This window comes from Lycorma delicatula, chromosome 4 (genome assembly GCF_047948215.1).
Source record: "Lycorma delicatula isolate Av1 chromosome 4, ASM4794821v1, whole genome shotgun sequence".
Classification (NCBI taxonomy): domain Eukaryota; kingdom Metazoa; phylum Arthropoda; class Insecta; order Hemiptera; family Fulgoridae; genus Lycorma; species Lycorma delicatula.
This window is the reverse complement of record NC_134458.1, coordinates 104,262,474-104,285,049: the sequence shown is the minus strand read 5'-3', so window position 1 is coordinate 104,285,049 and position 22,576 is coordinate 104,262,474. Positions and strand designations below refer to the sequence as shown.

The window sequence follows — 22,576 nt, the reverse complement described above, 5'->3', positions numbered from 1 at the left end:
AAATCTTGACGTATTTTCATTATTTAAAAATTTCGAATCTTACTGATTAAAAAATGTAATACTACGTCCAGTCAGGAATATTGTTTGTTTTATTTCACTACTGCATAGAGAGGCAATTGTTTTTTTCTTTTGTTCTCGGTAACCACGAAAACTACAGAACCAATCATTACGAAAGTTTAGCTGTAGCTATCTTATGACCCCCGAAATGTTTACCACAGTTCAAACCTCACCAATCTCACTACTATATAGATCATAAATAAAAAAACGTATAAATATATAACCTAGAACTTCTTTTACTAAATTTAATCACGTAGTCTATATCGATCATTATCCATGTCAATATCGACTTCTTCAGACAGTTATTTACTACATTTAATATCATTATCTATAAAAAATTAGTTTGAATTATTATCGCAATATACGTACAAACAAATTAGTTTTATAATAAAATTAAAGGATGACATGTTTAATAAAGTTTTGATGATTGGAGGCATATTGAATTTCATTATCAATATCAGCTTCTTGAGAAAGTCATTGTGTAATCTGGCTTCGATAAAACTTAATCTCCCGCGAGTAAAGCAACATTCTTTTATATCCTGAATGAAAATTTCCATCAGGTTAAGTCATACACATAATCGGCATAGATTCGTCTTTCAGTTTTATATTAATATTTTCATAACGTCTATGTCTGCGAGGTCACTGATAGGAAGAAGAAATTATACGGGTAATAAAATTTATAATCGTAGACATCGTTAATTTACGTAAGAAAATTCTCAGATACTTGAAGTGCAACATATACGCTCGGCTCAAAATCGAGTTCAACCTCCGAAAAATATATTGGGTCTCAAATCGGTTTTTGATTATTAGTCTAAAAATGACTGTGACTATGACCGCGACTTTCTGATTTTTCTAATTGATTTTTTTATAACTCAAAAAAGAAGGAATTTATCGAAAATTTGTTTACGCCATCGTTTTTCTAGTAAAATTTACACTAAAATCAGTATAAAATATCCACCGTCCTCTTTAAAAATTATGTTCGATTCAATACGGCAGACAAAAATTTCAAATACACCATAAAGTAATAATTTTGTAAATGTGTACATCCGCACATGGTTTTTACTCCCTACTATTCATGAGTTTTAAATGTGAAGTAGTTTCCATACTTTAATATCACCCTGTTTTACGCATAGTTTCAGTATCTAATATATAGCAGTTTTCAGAAAAGGATTTGTCATAAGAATATTCATGAGATTGCCCTAAAAACGTTTATTCGAAATGTACAATGTGGCTTTACTTTACTTTAACAGTTACAAATAGGGTAATGTTTTTAGCAGTACCTAAATAAATTGCTTGATGTTTGCAACAAAATATATGGTTTATATATCCAACAAAGACCTGTACACGTAAGACTGTAGTTCTGTGAGTTATAAATTCCAAATAATTGTATAATATAATCAGTTATTATACGTCGTAAAAAATATATATATTTTTATATAGTGTCCGGTCTTTCTATGTTACTTGTATGAAAAATTAAGTATTTTTTAAAGGCACAAAAAATTACAAAAATAATAAAGAAAAGATTGTTTGATATTACTTTTTTTTTACTGTTCCAGCTTTTATAACGTTCGTATATTTTTTTACTGCTTTTTTATTATTATATTGCACAATGAGTGTCTGTAGAATTATGTTTTAAGTTTTTTTTAAATATTTTTATTTTTCCGCTTTTATGATTGTTCTTTATTTTTGTAATTATTTTATTTTTTTGCACATAACCTTTTTCCTATCGATGTAGATGCTTTTTTCGGTGGTACTATGATGTTGAAAAAAGGTTTAAGACAAAAAATTGGTCTGAAAATTGACCAAAAAAGTTTTCGCCGTCCGGCGGGTCGGTAGAACTGATATTCTATATGTATATGTCACGTGAAATGATGTTAAATGGTTTTTTGTAGGACAGGTAATGTGAGTTTCTGCCTAAGATATATATTACCGTTAATAAAATCATGATAAATCAAGATATCTCGTCTTAAACCTTTCAAATTTTAATTGGCCAGCGGTAACTTTGTCAAAACGCAAGTTTTGGCAGAGTTTTAAACTCTGTCTAATGTTTATTATTAGCTCACAGAATGAAAACTGATACCGCAGGTTTATTTTGCTTCACACCAAGGAGATTGAACAAAACACCATTGGCCTTTGACAGAAGGCAGCTGCATTATGTCACCAAAAAGAGCACATTACCTCCGCGGAATAACTTATCGTTATTAATCATGCACAGAAAATTATAAAATAATTATTAAAAAAAAAATTAAACTGACAGCAAAATGCGCTAAAAAGTAAGGAATAATTTCGTTCATATACGTAATTTCTTCGAATTAATTTTGGTGTTGATTCAAAAGAAATCAGCGCCAAAATACATGATCATACTTATGTGGTACTTGAATGGATCTATAAGTGGCGTATATAAAAAAAAAAACTAAATCGCAAACAGAAACACAATCAAAGCACATAAATATGAATTCCACTGATGTAATATCGGTACTGGTTTTTATGAAGTATATAGTATATAGTATATAGTATATAGTAATATAGAAGAAATTCATATATCTAGAAATTAATTTTGTAGAAGCAGGCGCCGATTAAAAAAAGTGTCTAAGGAATTAAATAAGTATTTGGACGTGATTATGTCTTACATTTTGATTATCATTTTAAATTATTTACAATTTTTTTTTAACACTTGCTTTTGTTGATTAGTAAATATTATTTTCCAATTTTTAGTTTATCCTTAGAATAAAATGTGATGTGTTACGTTGCAGAATGTCGATTCAAATTCAATTATAAGTTACTGCACATTAAACTTTTAAAGTCTAATTATTTTAAGTAAATTTTAATTATATTTTAAAAGCCGTTTGTCCAGTTTACTTCGTATATTAGAATTCAGTTAATGGAGAGGTTCCAGAAGTAACCACTTCTCACTCAATTTTAAACGAGTTATTTTTAATTGTGTTAGGTTACATAACCTCTGTATTATCATATTTTTACATATTTCTTATCTCATAGAGTAATTAAAATTTCTATTTAACGTAGATATCGCTCTCAGGAATGAAAATCTATTAAAATTGTGTATATAACGAAGATAAATTTGTATGTGTTGGCACATGTTTGAGAGTATTAGTGTAATAAAGATGAAAAAAAAATCTATTTTATGTATTTCCTTGTGAAAAAGAATTTGTTAAATGATTTTTATGTAATTTTGTTTGCTAAAATGAGGTGAATTTTGTTATTATCTCAAAAATCTACAATAATAGCATACTCTTTTAAATTCAAAACAGTACATAAATAAAGTATGTGTGTTTGTATATATATATGGTCGTGTGTTCCGGGCTCGATCAGGATATTGAGAAATTGACAATTGAAAGTGTTAATGTAATTACAATTTATTAGTTTAAAGCATAAGTAAAATAGGACAAATCAATAATAACAATGACAATAAGAATAATAAACAATTCTCAATTATAATCAAAATAATAACAATAATGGCAACAGTAATAATGATAATAATGATAATAATAATAATAATAATAATAATAATAATAATAATAATAATAATAATAATAATAATAATAATAATAATAATAATAATAATAATAATATCACATTCAAAACAGAATTTAAAGTAATCATCAGGATTTATTTATTGGTAGTTAAATATTGAAAATCAGAATTCAGTTCCATTGACAAAAGACATTAGCATGACCGCTAATCTTAACACTTTTAACAACTAGTCTTGTATTAACAACAGTAGTACAATAGATAAGGCAAGTATAAAGATTTTTCACTGCAACTATCTTTCCTCTTCACAAATAGAACTTCCCTAACGAGTTAAGAATGAAATTTAGTACATTATCTCTTTCACTTATATTCTAACAGTAACTCACGAACTACTTCTTGTTTTCATTAATTGGGATTACTTATGACGTCACCTTAATCGCATCGAACTTGTACGCACTAGAAATTTGCTCCTTCACTAACCTCTTCGCAGAATACTCTCGCTTCAAGCTCGCATAATAACTCCTCGCGTAGAACACTCTCGAAGCTCAGATCTCGCAAAACTGATTTCAACTCGTCTTCCCTAGACTATTTATACTCCTCTCCTCTTGACCTGCAGGATCAGACAGCAGTTAAGCGTGAGAACGATCGACCGATACCTTTCAGTTTCCCATGCATCCCTAACCTGGGTCCGGTAACTCTTCTCACGGGACGACATCTGTTTAGGTATGTCAACGGGCAGTATTACAAAGGACGACTGCTAAACGGACCTGTTAGCTTTACTAAACGGTTTCTTTCAGCCCCTTTTTGGATTCCTCCCGTTATTATATTTTCTACTACTTTCTTTTTAATTGGCAGGAACTGTTACTCAGGTCCGTTATACCGGTCCTGTTGCAATATATATATTCTTGTAACCGGTTTCGATCCTGGTTCTCAACCATCAAAAATTGTAATTTAGCAGTGGATTCAATTACTCTCATACTGTATTTTCTGGATAATTTTTATTTAAAAAATATATTACTTAAATAACCGTTGTACTGTATCGATATTTGTATTATAATAAAAAAAATTAATTTAAACTTCCTGACTTGGGGTATTGTACGTAGTAGCAAATGGTCTCATACTAAAAATTTTTACGCTTATTTACGCTTACAATGTGAAAAAATACAATTATTAATCTAACCTGCATTTTAATCTCCGAAAATCTTCCTTAAATTTATTTCTGCAAAAAAATTGCTTCTAGGTTTTGTTATTCACATTATTACCTCAACTATCGATTCATGGTTTTTTTTTTTGGAAGAAATTATAATTTCTTAGCCATAGTTATAAAACTCCTTACTTTAAATTAATCAATTTAAGAAAAAAAAATATTTCTACTTAGATATTTTACATTTACGAAAATGAAAAAAAAATCTGTAAATAGTTACTGTTAATAAAATTAATTTCTATTAATATATGTTTTTCCTTTAAAGTCTCGCATTGCCATTGCTAGTTGCAGGCAGTTCTTTTTTAAATGCTCATTAGGGACTTCGAAGTGACAGATTTTATCATTAGCCTAGACTTAATTTGTTTTATGGTAAACATAATGTTTAATAAAAATTATAATTATTGCTTTACATAAATGGTCTTTAATAATTTATATAATAGTCTTTTTTTCTATGAAAAAAGAAATGACAAGAAGATACGAGAGTATGTTGTACGTGATAAATAGTTATTCAAAATTTACTTTTTTGTATTTTTTTCTGTTTTAAAAATTGTGAATGGCATTTGTATCTGAACGTGGTGGTGGAAAGACGCCAATCGCTGCTGGTAGATATGAAGGTCATACCATGATGATACTCCAAAGCTGCTTATCCAAAGAACTAAGTGAGACCACATTGGTTTACGATAACGATTGGCATTCCAAGGTTGTTTTTTAGCACATATTAACTACGCGAGAACACAAAAATGAAACAACCTTTCGTTGTCCACACAGCTTTAAATATGTATGTCACTGTATAAATAAAATAAATAAATAAAAAAAATTGGATTTTAACTAAAAGATTCAACTTTGTAGGTTCGTCGATTTATTCCCTCTTCCACCGGGTTCTTTCTTCTATCGGCTAATCTCCCATTGTTAGTGTGTTGGAATGGCAACTCTATGACCTTTTTTAAGTGTAAGTTTGTTTTTGTAAATCCTGTGCCGTGTACACCTTATATTATATTTCCATTCCGTTTATCTAGAGAATGTAAATAATACAACATTTCTTTGAAAGAAAGCAAATATGGTGCCTTATGTACTTCAAATGTTTTACATATTAATTATTATATTGTCATTACTAAACGGAAAAAATATCAAACTTTTTATATCAAGTCAATTTTTAATACAATTATCAGACAGATGCTTTTTTTTTTATAAAAGCCGCTGTCTTAAAACTATCATTTTTTATATACTAGCCCTTAAACTAACTAAAGAATTATAAATTTGAAATAAAAAGGGTAAGATTTTTAAAAAAATTGAAAAAAGAAAAGAAAATTGTGAATAAGTTTGAATGAAGCTTTTAAAAGATTTGGGTTTACGATTCACATATATAAAATCCTCTTTAAACCACTTATTCATAGCGAGTATAAGAGATTATTCAATTAGCTACTTATAAATACCATAATATAGTTCACTTGACCGTCTATTCTTATCTTTAAGACGCTATAAATAACTATATAACTTTACTCTAGACTGTACAGTTTATATTATCGACAGACATCGTTATTCAGTAGTTATTTGAACGATGTTGACACGTGGAGAAATATAAATACCATCGTTTTGTAGCACACTGTAATTGTGGAAAAAAATGTACTCTGCTCCTCCCAGTACCGTAGTTGCTAATTTTACAAACCATTAATACACACGTGGCTGTAGTATTCGTAAATAGGTTATTTATTTCCTGTCTGTAATTGTATGACGGCGCTTAAACAAAGAATTATTGGGTGTTTATTATGGAGTATTCCTCATAAAATAAACGTTATTACTCTGTGTTACCAGTGTTATGTTTTTTAAGGCTAGGCTTAAATTTCTCAGCAATAAGGACTGAATTTTCAATTTATATTTTTGAAACTAAAACTTTTTGAATTCGGTTTAATTTATTAATTTTTTTTTATATAATATCTTTTTTGAAAATTATTTTTAAAAAACCTGTAAAAATAACGAGATACAATATTATAGTACTTTTACACTTTATAGTACTTCTTGTCACTTTAAAATGTTTAATAACAAGTAATTTAATTTTTAAGTTAACATTTTAACTTATATGAAGTTTTATGAAAACTGGTATTTCATCTCTTAATTACTTTCAAACGCTTTCATTATGAAATAGATATTAAAATTAAAAGATTAAACGGTTTATCAGAAAAAGTCCGGATGAATAAGGGTTGAGCCAAAGATATATCCGTTGCGACTGACAAAAAATATACAAATAATGCGATAAGCACTGGATGTTGAAAGTAGACGTGGATGTTACGTCGAGACTGAAATAACGATTAATAAAAATTTCATTTGTAACATTCTTCTCCTTATTTCACTCAAAAGCTTTTACCTTTGTTTTTCTTTTTTTTTGGAATTTCTGTTAATCTTTGTTTCGTTGCGGAAAAGAACAATATTCCATATATATATTTAATAATTTAGTTTTCTAAATCTAAGCAAACGGATTTATTTTCCGCATAAATACTTATGCTATTCCATTTTTAATATTTACTTTATTTCGGCCGTTCTTTTGGGATCACTTCTCCTATCTTTGGTGTATTTCGTTCTATCGTAATGTATAACTTCTCATTATCTTTTATTTTGGGCGGAGGGCGAGAAAACGATTACATTAATGAATACATAAAAACGTATAGTTTCTGTAATTTACGTAGGGCAAATTCCAGTTCACACAAAATTAATTTAAAAATTAAAACGAGATATTTTGAATATTTCAAGAAAGTTCATATTTTTGATGATCCTTAAATTATAAGGCTGTATCGTAGTTATACATATAAACCTGAAAAATATAAAAATATGCTGTCACACTGACAATTTTAACTGTCGCTTTTAAGATTAAAAGTTAAAGTTTAAAAGAGTAAAAGTTTAAAAATTATTTTCTCAAAAACTGTTTCTGATAAAATTTTAATGCGAACTGGTTTTGTACCCCGGTACAAATGGTTAATGATTTTTAAGGTTTTTTAAAATAAAAATTGCATTGTTTATAATACAAGTTTTGAAGACTTTTTTCGTTATCAGAAATAGGTGGGGGACCTTTTCGAAAAAACAAAATATCGCTATAACTTTCTTATTAAGTAAAATATCAAATTCGTTTAAAGCTCCTACTATTCTTTGGATAAGAGCCTAAAACTTATATAAGTAAAGTTTTTGATATCACCAACCATTGGCCCAGGGGGTGGAAAAAATGGAGTTTCGAAGAGAAAAAGACTCGTAATTCTCTTAATAGGCACAGTATCGAATCGGTTTAAAGTGGACGTTAGTCCTCTAAACATTATCTAAAACTTTTGTCTGAAAAAATTTTTGATATGACCAAAACTTGATAAGGGATGACCAAAATTTTGCTGGAATTATAAGAAGATGGGGCTTGTCGTATGCTAAACATGTGAAACTTTTTTTACATGCAACCATTGTCATATTTAGTAAATTTGAAGTTTTTCTTAACTTTAAGTTGGAAATCTATTTTATCCCCTACTTAGCACCGGTGAAATTTACAAAAAATCACCGGTTGAATACAAAAAATCACACCTTCCGGCGTGATTTTTTGTATTCAATATTACATTTTTGCTTTTACATCTCATTTATTAATTGATACTGTAGTTCAAAATATTTTGAAACTGCTCTCACAGTTTGATCACGTGAATTAGTAAATATTAGACGTTATATCACGTGAATATCAGTAAATATCGATTTCTAGCCAATTTTGTAAACATTCCAAAGCAAGAAAATATTGTTACCTTATACATAATGCCTTATGTAGTACATTACCACATTACCACATTAACACTTAGTTGGTGTTCTTATTTTGAATCTACGTTTTGTGGCGCCTTCTCATTAACGGAAGTAACTTAAAATAACATTTTAACCTTGTTAAAAATCGATTGTAATATTATTGAGATTTTTTTAAAAATAAGGATATAATAAAAAGAATATAATTTTTGTGAGACTAAATAGTTCTCTGTCAATAATCTGTAAAAATAAATTTGACTTCGATTCAAAAGTGATTTCTTAGTTGTCCGAAGCATCATCAGTTAGCGTCTGTTTCGAGATAGACGTACTTTTTTTTTTTTTTCTCAGCTCCCCTGGGCCGGACCGACTTGTTGGTATTACACCGCCCAGGGGAGTGTCTTTAAACTCAAATAGGCCTCCCCACCTACCGGCTATATACCGGCATGGCAGGTCGGCCTACCGGTTAGCTCTTTTTGAGAGTTCTTTATTAATATTGCCCTTTTGGACACCACGCATGATCCAGTTCGCCACGACGCGGCGCCGTGTCCCTTCAGTATTCAGTGTGCTGTTACCTGACTGTTACCCGTGGAGTCCTTGGTGGCTCATCAGTGCCAACACACCGCAGCATGCTGGACCTCACCAGCAAGGCTGTCTACCCAGTCCTATTCTAGCAAACACCTTGTCTTCTCTCATCGGAGTATTTCTGTAGAACAACTTGTCTAACAAAACTAGCAAAATTATTCCAGTTTGACTCGCTTCTTAGCATGTAGTCTATTGTTGTCTCTGGAGTTATACCTGTGAGTGCCTTACTATGTCTAAGTGTGTCCCACCTATTGCACTCAAAAAAGGTGTGCTCAGCATCATCTATCTCGTTGCAGTAGTTGCAAATTGGCTCTTCTCTCTTGCCTATTTTGTGCAGGTAGTTATTGAAGGAACCATGCCCTGTAAAAAACTGCGATAGGTGATGATCAACCTCACCAAATCTTCTCGACAACCATGGCTTGATGTTGGGGATGAGAGTTCTCGTCCATCGACCCACAGCTTCCTGCGACCATCTTTCCTGCCAGATATTATAAACGGCATCCCTGACCTCTTGTTCTGGCTTGCCTTGTGCCCTCTCCACCCTCTTTTTTGCGATTAGGTCAATAAGAGGTGTACCTGATAACACGCACAGGGCGGCATAGGACACTGTCCTGTATGCGGACACAACACCTAGGAGCACACACCTGTGCGTCCTCGCCAGTCTCTCTTTGTTGCGCCTGATGGCGATAGAGCGCCACCAGGCCGGAACGGCATACATAAGCGAAGACACGACGGTGGTCGCCAGTAAACGGCGCTTTGAGGCTCGAGGGGAATTCTGCGATGACATAATGATGTTTAGACTTTTTATTATCCTTTCTGCCTTGTTGCATACATTGACTATGTGCTCGGTGTATCTACCGTTTTTCTGGAGGATAACTCCTAAGTACTTGACGTTATTCGCTTCTTCTATAGCATGACCGTTGATGGAAATATTGAACGGTTCTAGCACTCTTCTACCTGTAAAGGCAATACACCGGCATTTTTCCGTAGACAGTTGCAGACCCCTGGACCTCAACCACTCCAATATAGTGTCGATGGCCGCATACACCCTCTCCCGCACCTCCAAGACCGTCCTTCCCTCTACGAGGACTGCAAGGTCATCTGCATAAGCCAGGACCTGGACGCCGACAGGAAACTCCTTCTGAAGGAGTTCATCTATAATCACCAGCCACAACAACGGCCCCAGAACAGAGCCCTGCGGAACTCCACCGTGCATTTAAAAATGTACTGTTTCTTCCTGTGCATCTACCAGACATCCTCTGTTGGACAAGTAACATTCAATTTGCCTACGCAGGTACGGGCTGAGGCCCCTAGCGGCAATTGCGTCATTAATGTGACCCCAATACTGTTTCTTCCTGTGCATCTACCAGACATCCTCTGTTGGACAAGTAACATTCAATTTGCCTACGCAGGTACCGGCTGAGGCCCCTAGCGGCAATTGCGTCATTAATGTGACCCCAACCAATAGCCCCGAACGCGTTTTTTATGTCTAGTGACAGCATCAGTGGAATTTTCCTGATTCGCCAAGTGCCTCTCTTCACCTCGTCGGCCCATCCCGAAATTCGGCAGATAGCCTGCACGGTGGATCGCCCCCGCATAAACCAGTACTGGTTAGGACTGATTCCGGCTCCCTCTTCTGGTTCTTGATGTGGCCAGCCAGCATCTTTTCTACTAGCTTCCCCATCATGTTAAGGAGGCTCAGGGGTCTAGGTTATATCTTCCTCCGAAGAGGTGCCTTTAGGTAGGAATACCACTCTGGCCTCCTTCCAGCAGTCGGGGAAGTCTCCGTTCTCCATGCCGTGGCTGGCAATCTCGAGCATCTCCCAGGGAGCCTTCTGAACCAGTCCCTTGATCACTGCCGCGGGAATCTTGTCCGGGCCAGGGTTCTTTTTGGTTGCTAAACTGCTCGCCGCAAGTTGTAGCTCTTCCGTGGTGAATCTTCTATTGTCGCAAGGTGTGGATCTCACGATATCAGGCTCCAGTCCTGTGTTCACCGCTCTTACAATCGAGGCATTGCTTAGGTTCAAGACAGTCCGCTATCTTGTGACCTCTGCTACCGCAGTTGAAGCACAAATCGAGCCTATCTGGGCCCTTACATTCGTGCCTTCTATGGCCCGTGCCCCAACAACGGTAGCACCTGTCTTCATCTTCCCGGATGTACGCCCGGCAACTAATCCATCCGATTCTTATTCTTTCCTCGACCAGTTTGCATGCCGCTCTGTAAGAGGTCATGACCGTAATATTTTGTGTCTCGCCAAAACCTTTTCTCATTGATGTTATCTTGACTTCCTCGCTAGAACCCACGCGATTTATAATGGCGGTCATAACCTCTTGCTCTGTTGTATCATGCTCGACATCTTGGATGTGCACAACAGTTCTCCTTACAGCTCTGCTTTTTATATCATCGTGAAGGTCGGCAGCCTTGTCCCTCAGGATAGATGTAAATAGTTCCGCTTTCTCTGCACCCTGTATCCTAACGTGGAGCTCCTCGTTACGGCCCTTTCGCAATGAGATGACGTTATTTGCGTCCTCGCTGGTGACAGCATCCTTCATGGACCGGAGGAGCTCCGCGTACGTTTTTCCTTCTGCCTTAACAATCACTGTTCGGCTTTGCTCCGCCGGTGGAGTAGCCTTCTTTATCGGGATTTGATTAATACCGATGTGCCTGGTCCCACCATCCCCTTGGAGAGTTAACACATATACAGGTGTTTCCCTTGCTCTGAAGATATAGGATATGATCTTCTTGGCAAAATTTCCCATACTGCCCGAAGGCAGTATGTACGCTGAATTTGGTGACTGTATAGCTATCTTTTTGAACGCCTTCAATAAACAAGAAAGGGTTTCCTTTTCCGGGTCTCCCGAGTCATAATGTATCTTAAATTTCTTCTTCTTTTCTTCAACGGTTTGGTCTCCTATTAGAGTTATTTCTTCTTTTATGATGTCACCAGCTGCGAGCTTGTTACCTATATCCTGCTCACCTACTCTCCTTAAATCTAAATAAGAGTACAAGTGTCTTTGACTTCAGGTGGAAGGTCAGTAACCAACTTTAGCTTGCCCCTAAGTGAGTTAGGCCACCTTTTAGGGAGGAGCTCAATGAGTTCTTCATCACTCAAATCGCTGGTCAAAATATACTCCATGTAATCGTCACCCGCAATAGGGTCCGTTTGGGTAGCTTGGGAAGTCTTTGTGTCTGGAGAGGACAGCTCGGAAAGCGCATTCAGTCCCTCGTATACTCGCCTTAGATCCTGTTCATGGGTCGCAATGTACTTATTCAAACCTGGGCCTAAATGCTGTTTCAACGATATCAGTATCAGACCCAATTGGTATGCTAGACTGCTCACTGTATCGGGTGCCTCTTCTTCCTCCTCGGAAGATCCTTGACGGAGCCTCTTCTTCCCTTTTAGATCGGTTTTCTTGACCGTCGCCGATTTTGTCATGCTGCTGCTACTTTGGGCGGATGTCCCATCCATAGGGAGTGAACCACGTCTTCGCATGATGTAGTACTGTACTCAAAAGGATAATTCTGACCAATTTCAAGAAAGTTTCATTTTTGGCGAACCCAGAATTAAAAAAGGATTCCTACAGAATTTTCTTTTTTATAAGCAGAACCTTCGTATTTAGTTTAACCGAAAATATGAATACATTAATAATCGTTTATTGTTTATTGTAAAGTTCTTGCTGAATGGTTAATTTTTTAGTATTTGCCGGAAAAATATACGAAAAGCTACAATCTTGTTGCAAAACGAATATAAATGTAAATATGGGCAAGCATATATTTACGTATTAGCTGGTTTCCTCTAGCCAGACGGCTCTGCCGCTTGGACTCCACTCTGTTCATTAAACTTATGTTTGTGGAAATAATAATGATAAATAACAAAGCCTATTTAATTTATAAAAACTATCAGCGTATTGTATTTTCTTCAGACCAACAGCTTGGACAGTACAACACCCGAAACTTTGAGTGATCTGAAAAATTCGGGTTTTACATAGTCGGCCTCAGTTTTAAAACAATATAGTTATAGATGGTTACCCGTTCTTCGTACGGAAAAAATGTACTTCGCCCGGTTCTTAGGAGACCGTACATTGTTTCTCTTCTTTTTTTTAAAGTTTTTACATTTTATTTTATGTTTTTAAGTCAAGTAATCGAAGCCAGTCGCGTCACAAATACAGCAATAATGGCAGAGGCTGTGTTGGTTGAACCATCGCACCCCTTAAATAATCGAAACTCATAAATGGTTTTTAGATATTTAAGGATTATTTATTTGCAAGCCCAAATCTACTGATTATCTTGTTTATTATAATCGGAAATGGGGAAAATTTGCAATCATTGTTCAGATTTTTTTACCTTTTTCACCCCTTTCAAAGTCGAATTTCAAAAAAATCTTGAAATTTGTTTTTACATATTTACATGAAAATCACACACACCAAGCATCAAGTTGATATCTTCATTTGATACCGAGAAATTAAAAAATAATAATAATAAAAATAGCCGGGTTTTAAAAAAATTAAAAATCCATTTTAGCCATTTAAACTTGGATTTTCAAAAAATCCTTTCATCGTGTGCACTCACGCCGTAAGAAGAAGAATGTATAACATTTTCATCAATTTATCTTCAGTAGTTTTGCTGGGCATTGATGAATCAGTCAGTACAAGCTGCTTTATATATTTATATTTACGAATCTCCAATTTAATAAATATATATCTTTTGAAAGGTTTATTTTATTTTTTCCATTTATTTTTTTTCTTTTTCATACTTTTGTTTTTATGTAAATTTATTCAAAATTTCTCCTCCTTTTTTCACGAAAGAAATAAAACACACGAGGAAAATATTTTACTGACATGAAATCCCCGTAGTGTTTATAAATGGAAAAGTCATCAAATTGTCCACTGCAGTAAAGGTAAAGTCGTTAGTTAGGGTAAAGGACAGAGGCTGTAGGATAGATATAGAATAGAAGGCGATTTGGGATTTTTCAGCCCTATTTCTCTTCCCTTGAGTACTGGATGAACAATCCCTAAAGTTCCACCCCTATTCAACAATACATGTACCTGACCAGAGTTTAGTGAAAAATGTCCCTTGTTTCACCGTACTGTTTTATTATACCACTGACATTTCTAAATGGTACTTTTCAGTTTCACGTTTTAGCATATATTTAAAAAATTATATATTTAAAAATTTTTCATCTAAAATGTTTCTGACGATCGAAGTCAATCTTTCATTTATTACAATGAATCTTTTGAATCTGTTTTTAGGTGAATTAATTTAACTTTTTTAAGTACAATTATTTTTATTGAATCAGTAGAAATATAACTATTATAATGTTACTTGATTACAATGTTTAAAATAATTGAAACAACTTGCATAATAAATAAAACAACTTACGTGTTTTACTGTTAAAAACAAACCTGAACATAAAAAAAAATATTAAGAATATTTTATAGTTGCGAATCCCACTTAAATATTAAACTGAAGCAGCGATACTGTCAATATTTTTCCGTATATGCAAAGAACTAGCCTAAAAATTTAAGCCTGCTTGATTGATTTTAATAAATAAGAAGATTTTTTAACCTTGCACCCTTGTTCACTTTTTGTTTCTTTCTATTTACCTAAGTTTTATTTGAGAAAAGTAATTTAAAAAAAATATTGGAAAACCCTGGCCATAAATTTGTCTCATAAAGTTTAATCGCCTGATGAGAATGTACTAATACAAGGTAGATAACAGAATTGAAATAAATCACAGAATTAGATAACAAAAAACAGATAATAACATAAAAATAATAAGTTACTGAACGCAGAAGGTATGAGTCTACAAACAAGCAAGATTTTAAGCACGATAAAATCAAAGCATTAAGTCAGATAGTAAATCAAACTTAGTGACCAGCGCAAAGATCAGTAATTAATCAAACCAGATAGTACGACTGAACACAACTGTAATGGTCCTCAATGTTCATTCAACACAACCATTAATGATAATAGATGTCTTATCTTACTCATCTCTACATGAGTGCCACGTGACCGGCAGTAACAAGAGGTTGAGACCATAGAAGAGTGTACAGACTAGTGTTTCAAGAAGAGTTATAAATTATACACTTAAACTTCAAAGATTACCGAGTTCTAGTACATGGAGTCTCTTTAATCGTCTAACGTCCCTACTATTGTCTAATAGATTCACTGCTAAATGATATATATACGTGTTTAATCTAGATATGTCGTCCCTACTGGCCTTCTAGATTTCCTTACGAATATATGGCATCTCAAGATATTCATGAACTTCATTGTTCCTATCCAATCATGATGCTTCTGATATGATATCCTGAGTAATTAGTTTTGAAATTGCTGGATGACCTCAATGTTGTTTTTACAAGTTTTCCCCACACTTGTGCACCGTATTTCCATATCAAGAAGACCTTACACAGCAATAATTTATTTTCTAGGGACAAATGAGATTTCTCGCCTAGTAGCCAGTACATTCGTATAAGTTTACCGTTTAGTTGTCTCCTATTCTCTCTAAAATGATTCTTCCAGGTCAAATAACGATCTAGATATAAACCTAGATACCGTACAGTGCCCGTATTGGGAATAAGATTATCGTCCAGATGAACTTGAGGGAAATTATTTCCCTCACGGTAAATGCAGAGTGACAAGATTTAGCAGGATTTATTTCTATATTCCATCTAGGTAGCCGATCGTTAATAACGTTCAGTGCAGTTTAAAGTTTACCTCAGGAAAGACCTGTATCATCTAATTAGATGAAATTTTGTATATATCTGACTTTAATATGAGCAAATAACTAACTCATTTAACGGATTAGTTTGCCGATAATTTGTTGTTTGTTCTTCTATAATCTTGTTGGCTGCAGTTCAGATCCGGTTAAAGATACCTCTAGTTTTAAAAACCCGAATTTAAAAGCTCGGGTTATCGACGCGCTTAGTCATTGTAGGTAAGTTCGGCCTTATCGGAAGAAATGATTTATGAGATAATGATGATGTAATGTAGAGCGGTGCAGAAAGTTATAGCTTAACCTTTTCATTGGGAAGTATAATATTCAAGGCACAGCCGGCCCCGTTATTTTGAAACGTAGCGGCTCCTTAATATTCTGTTCTAGTCATCATACTACTGATAGATTCTAATCAACAACATGTCATGATCTACATTGAAAAGATCAGGCTACAGTTAAAACCATAATAAAAGACATAGCTGTGTACGGGTCCTGAACCAAGAAAACTGCAATATATATCAGCAGATGTCTAGAATATTTTTAGAATCAATCAATAAAAAAATCAGTCTAAGATTGTCTAATTTTGTGTTCAAAAATCAAACCGCTATTGGTTTTACAGACGGGATTTTCTAATTAAAAGGTTAACTTCTATAATACTTTAATTACCTGACTGTTACGTTTTAAGGTACAATATTAAGTTATAGTAATAAATACAACAATAAATTTTATTCACGACATAAGTTTCAATTTTTGCGTGCTATGATTTATAATGCGTATTTATTTAATAACTATTTATATTGGTTCCATTATTATGCATTTAACGATTTATCTTTGCATTCCATTACAACTACACATACGTGAATCGATTACGATATGATTGTAGGTGTATGTACATGTGTAATCCGGAATGAGCTTACTTTGTCTTTGTTGTTCCATTTTTTAATTATTTACAGTTCATCAGGTAAAGTTAATTTCAATCATTACATCTGATGGATTGACTTTTCAATTGTTATAATTCTGTTCTGTTTTCTGTATTTCAAAAATCGATAGGTACAAAATTCAGTATTTATCTTGAGATAAATATCGAATTTTAAATCTAAATGTGAATTAAAAAACGTGTATTAAAAAAAGAAAGATCTTTTTTCTCGAAATTTAAAAGAAAAAAAATCAACTTAAAAAACCTTCCTAAAAAGTTAAAAAATATAATTTTCGGATGTTTTTTGTCACAAAATAAAATTTACAATCGATTACAATATAAAAGAAACCATAGTTAAATATGATCACGTACAATCACATATAGAGAGGCTTTCATCGAAGCTCCTTAAAAATTATATACTAATATTTGTGCAGTTAGGTCAGAGTAAGTTAGTCATTGGTAGTTAAACACAAAATTAAACCGATCTTAAGAATTCATAAACAAGAAAAAGATTGAAAATAAAGCTATAATTAATAATGAAAAAATAATAACTAATTGAACGAAGTGAAATATAATTATAATGAGCTACACTCAGTAGATGCAGTTCCGCTTCAAATCACATTAAACGTGAAGTCGTTTTAGCTTTCTAATGTGTTCACTGTTTCCTAGAAGGTTAATAGCTAAATAATTAACACGGCTGTTTGGCCGCAATTTATATTTTGCACCGAATCGCTGTATTTCTTCTTGAACATATGATAAATCCAGATATTCGTGGATTTCACGAAACCATTCGTGGTTTCTTACGAACCAAGGTGCCTCTGTGATGCTCCTAACTAATTGGTTTAGAATCGCTGTATAGTATCGACGTTGTCGCTGCTTGCTGTACCCCAAAGCTCGATCCCATAGGTCCAAATCGGTTTCAGGATCGTCTTGTACAATAATTGTTTGTTAGATAATGAAAGCTATAACCTCTTGCTTAGCAACCAATACGTTTCCTTAAAGTTGTTTTCTCTTTTCCTTTAAATAGACTCTCCACGTCAGACGACGAACAAGACGATGAAGACCTTGTCTGAAACAGTTTTTGATGTGACCAACCCTTACGGCAAGGAATGCCTAAACGTTGCTGGAATTATAAGAAGATGGGGCTCGTCCTATGCTACACATGTGAAATGTTTTTCAGATGCAACATTGTCGTATTGAGTAAATTTGAAGTTTTTCTTAACTTTAAGGTGGAAATATTTTTTATTCCCTACTTAGCACCGGTGAAATCTAGCTCCGCCCTCCGACGTGCCGAAAGGGATTTTTTAATACGAGGGATATCTCTAAGTAAAGACGCTTGGAAATTTCTCTCCTTAAGGTTGGCCAACCTGTGTCGATCATGGCCACGCTAGTAATATACACACTGCCTTGTTGTCTGTAAGTTGTCGTGTTGTAGTATCTTTGATTACGTGTGAGTTATTACGTTATAAAATGAATAGGAAAATCGATGTTGCTGCCGACTGAAATACGTGGTCATACATTTTTTAAACCGTCAGAACATTAAGCCGGCTGAAATTCATAGGCAGTTGGTTGCTGTGTACGGTGATGATGTAATGAATGAAAGAAATGTCCGAAAATGGTGTGAAAGGTTTAGAAATAACAGAATTAATGTGCACGATGAACGTTCGGAGAGGCCCTCGATAATCACCGAGGAGTTACTGAAACGCGCCGATGATGAAATCGGAAAAGATCGTCGCTCAACGATTTCCGACCTGGCCCTTCTTTTTCCTGATGTTTCAAGAAGAGCAGTTATCGTTCGCATTGTTCACGACCATTTAGGTTTCAGAAAGGTTTGTGCACGATGGGTGCCGCACATCTTAACGGCACGTCACAAAAAAATCCGAATGGGATCTGCTCTGGAATTCTTCATGGGCTACACAGGAAAAATTGACGAATTTTTTAATTCAATTGTTACCGGCGATGAAACATGGATTTCGTATTACACGCCAGAGATAAAACGGCAGTCAAGTGAATGGCGTCATCCTCAATCACTAACCAGACCAACAAAGGTCAAGCTGCTGCCATTTGGACACAAACTGATGACCACAGTCTTTTCTGATCGGTTTGGCATACTGCTGATCGATTTCGTACCACGTGGAACGACTATAAATGCAGAAGCCTCCTGCGAAACTCTACGTAAGTTACGGCGCGCCATTCAAAATCGGCGACGTGGGCGACTGATCGACGGCGTCGTGCTGCTGCATGATAATGGACGTCCACATGTTGCGGGTCCGACACGTGATTTATTGAGAACATTTGGATGGGAAATTTACGGTCACCCACCATATAGTCTGGACTCAGTTCCTTCTGATTACTATCTCTTTGGGAAATTGAAAGAATTTAATTTTTGGCTGGCAAACGATTCACGGGTGACGATGAACTTAAAAATTATGTTAATCAGTAGCTAAATGGACTGGCGGCAGAAGAATACGACGAAGGTATATTGAAGCTCGTGTATCATTACGATAATGTCTTAATTCACGTGGCGATTATATAGAGAAGTAGTATAAGGTATGTAGTTTAAGAGAAATAAAAAATATTTATAAAGTTTTCAGAAAATTTTTTTTACGATGAAACTGTCTTTACTTTAGAGATAACGTCTCGTATATTTACACATAAAAGCTTTTCCGTATGAAAAATGGATATAATTTCAAAATATATTTAACAGGTTAAATTTTATTCCTGCAAATCATTACCAGTACGGATCTTAATATTTCAATCATATGTAATTCTTTATAATTCCAATAATTCAAACATCAATATTTCTGGTGAAGAAACGTCTGAATTTTTTATCTTGCAGTTATTATAATTTTAATTTTAATTAGATTTTATCTCGTTACGTTAAGTAACACCCAAATATGAAATGAGAATAATAATTTATAGCGATGATTAATACGGAATACTAGATTTGTTTATGCTATCTTTAGCTTAAATATACACCTAGTTTATTACCTCTAAGTAAAATCATAATACCACTTAATTAACAACGAAGGGAACTAGATGGAAGGCTTCTGAATGCAGAGAGTGTTTAGAGTATTAGAAGCAGGGAAGTGAAATGAACTGCAGACGGTGAACTGGGATTCGTTGCGTGATGGGAGTTATATAGGTGGCAAAAGGGTAGCGGTATGGAGGGGGTGAAACGGCAGCAAGACCGTTCTCCATTATAGATATGATTATTAGTATGCCAGACGAAAGTGTAGGGGGAAAGAGTGTTTTCATGAATAAAAGGGAAAAGAGAGTAAACAGGGACACTGGTTGATGGACAGCTTCAATCGATCGATAATGGAACAAAACTGATGCGGTAAACTGCGTGTACAATTCTGTGTTCGTGCATTGTTTGTATGTGTTCGTGTACCTCTCTCATTCTCTGTCAATTGGATGCATACCTAATGTACCAATAATTTACAGGCTATATGCGAATAGGCCTACAACTTACACGGATATAACATGTAAATAGTATATAGCGTGTAATGTTCCGCATCGTTAAAATTTTTAGGGGGAAATGAAGCATTATAATTAGCAACTACGTATCGTTTGTTACATCCGTACATACGCTACACGTCTATAATTTTGCAGGCCAATCCGTTACAGGCCTGAAATTATTTGTATTTTTATCGTCATCAGCTAACACTTTATAACCAAAGTGAACGATTAATATTTATTTTAAAGGTTTATTTATAGGAAATTATCAATAGGATATTTTAAAAAGGACCCGGAATTTGTCTCTGATGATCTATAGAAACTATATGAAACGGGCGTGTGTATCAATTCATCTTTACTCGCTATTTAAACATATATTGTTTATTCATTCATAAACTTCTGGAACGATACATTTGGAAATGTTTTCACAGTTTATATTCATCTGTCTTTATATTATGCGGCAGTAATGTATAATGATAAAAAAGAATAAATTATAAATGACATTATAAAGAAACAAGAATACAATAGAGTGATTTGTATACGCTTTGTATAGAGTGATTTTAGGTTTATAAGGGATATGGTGTAATTCTGTATAAACTGCATTCTAAATAAAAAATGCTGAACCTTCTCCAATCAGATCGGATATCTACGAATAGCAGTACAGGTAAAGAAGCTTAGTGTGTAGACGATGAAAACCACTGGCTGCTGATGATCCCTCTCTACTTGACGTCAATAAACTACTAATCGTTCTGCATATTTTTTGTTTACTTGCGTGCATTGGATTTCAGTCAAAAAATAGGAATAGATACGTTGTTTGTTAAACGTTATTTTAATTTTATCGTAATTGAAGTTAAAGAAAGAAAAAATATTTATTTTCTTGTGACTTTTTTTGTCTTTTATTATATTTAATTAAAATTATTATTTTATTAAAGTTACTATTTTTTAATTATTATTATTATTATTATTTTTTTAGAAAAATTACTTAATAAAGAGTTATTTAATTTTAAATTTGACTCCATACTAGTTTTAAGAAAAGAGGTGTGGAAATGACTGCATTCACTGTACTTTCAAATTGGATATCATGCAAAAAATTGATTTATTTAATTATTCATGCGTGCTGAGCCTTACTATATTACAATCTACGAAAAAATTCCTGGGACGTGGAAACGCTGAGGAACTTTTCAGCATTTGTTATATGGTGCAAAATAATCGTAAACCGTATTAATACATTATTAGTAAAATAAAAACTATTGATCGTTTAACGACTCGTTTTCTAGAACACTGAAAATTCTTTCTTCATCCAGGTAACACTACTGGTGATTTCACTCAGGTGCTACTAATTACCTCCGAAAGTTCGTGTGGAAAAAATTGCAATATTTTTATAACGTGATGGTGGTTATATTTATAATAATTGTTACATGTTATCTCGTTTCGTCGTACTTGAGTAAAGTAAAACTAAGTTTTATTTTATTTATATGGACATAGATTTTATGCTTCAGCCACGATAATTTGCGGCTACTACTGTTTCGAAAATTTCACCATGGATTTTTGTACGATATTTATAATCCATTTCATTTATATTTGAAACCGATATAAGTAAACCGTTCCAATGCAAGATCGAGTTACAAATACCAATTCTACTGCGTCCGATAAACTTCTATATGTGTTTTTTTTCGTTTTTAGCTTCCGGAACCACCGTAAGGTATTACTTCAGAGGATGAATGAGGCTGGTATGAATGTAAATGAAGTGTAGTCTTGTACAGTCTCAGGCAGACCATTCCTGAGATGTGAGGTTAATTGAAACCCAACCGCCAAAGAACACTGTTATCCGCTATCTATTATTCAAATCCGTGTAAATGTAACTGCATTTACTAGGATTTGAACCTTAGAGCTCTCGACTTCGAAATCAGAAGATTGGCGATGTCGAGTTTACCACTAGATCAACCCGGTGGGGTGGATTTCTATATGTGTTTGCCTCCCAAACAAACAGACGGCAAAAGCGATAAAAAAAAATAAAGATAACCAAATAACTAATAAATAATTTAATAACATATGCTATTGTAATATTAAGATTGTTATTTTTATATTAAGACGTAAATTATAATTTTATATTTATACATTTTTTATCAGGATATGTCGTACTGAGCATTTTCAATGAGCTCAAGGACGCAATCCAGCAATAGAGTAGGATGTTTGTTTACATCTATTCAAATGTACGAGTAAAGGTCTGTTTATTCTGCATTTACCTAGAGCGGAGATTCCCAACTTTCTGTGTACTCCAGAACACATTTAAAATACCTGTAGCGGGACGGGAACCATCTAATTCTTTAAACAAGATTTATTTTGATATAGTTAATAATACATATAGTACTTAAAAAAAAAAATTATTTCTATCTGTAA

General features: G+C 33.8%; 1 protein-coding gene across 1 annotated transcript in view; it reads right to left on the bottom strand.

Moving 5' to 3' along the window:
* The window catches only part of LOC142323723 (matrix metalloproteinase-2-like), a 691,023-nt gene that overhangs the window by 402,215 nt on the left and 266,232 nt on the right, over positions 1-22,576 (bottom strand). The window lies entirely within an intron of this gene.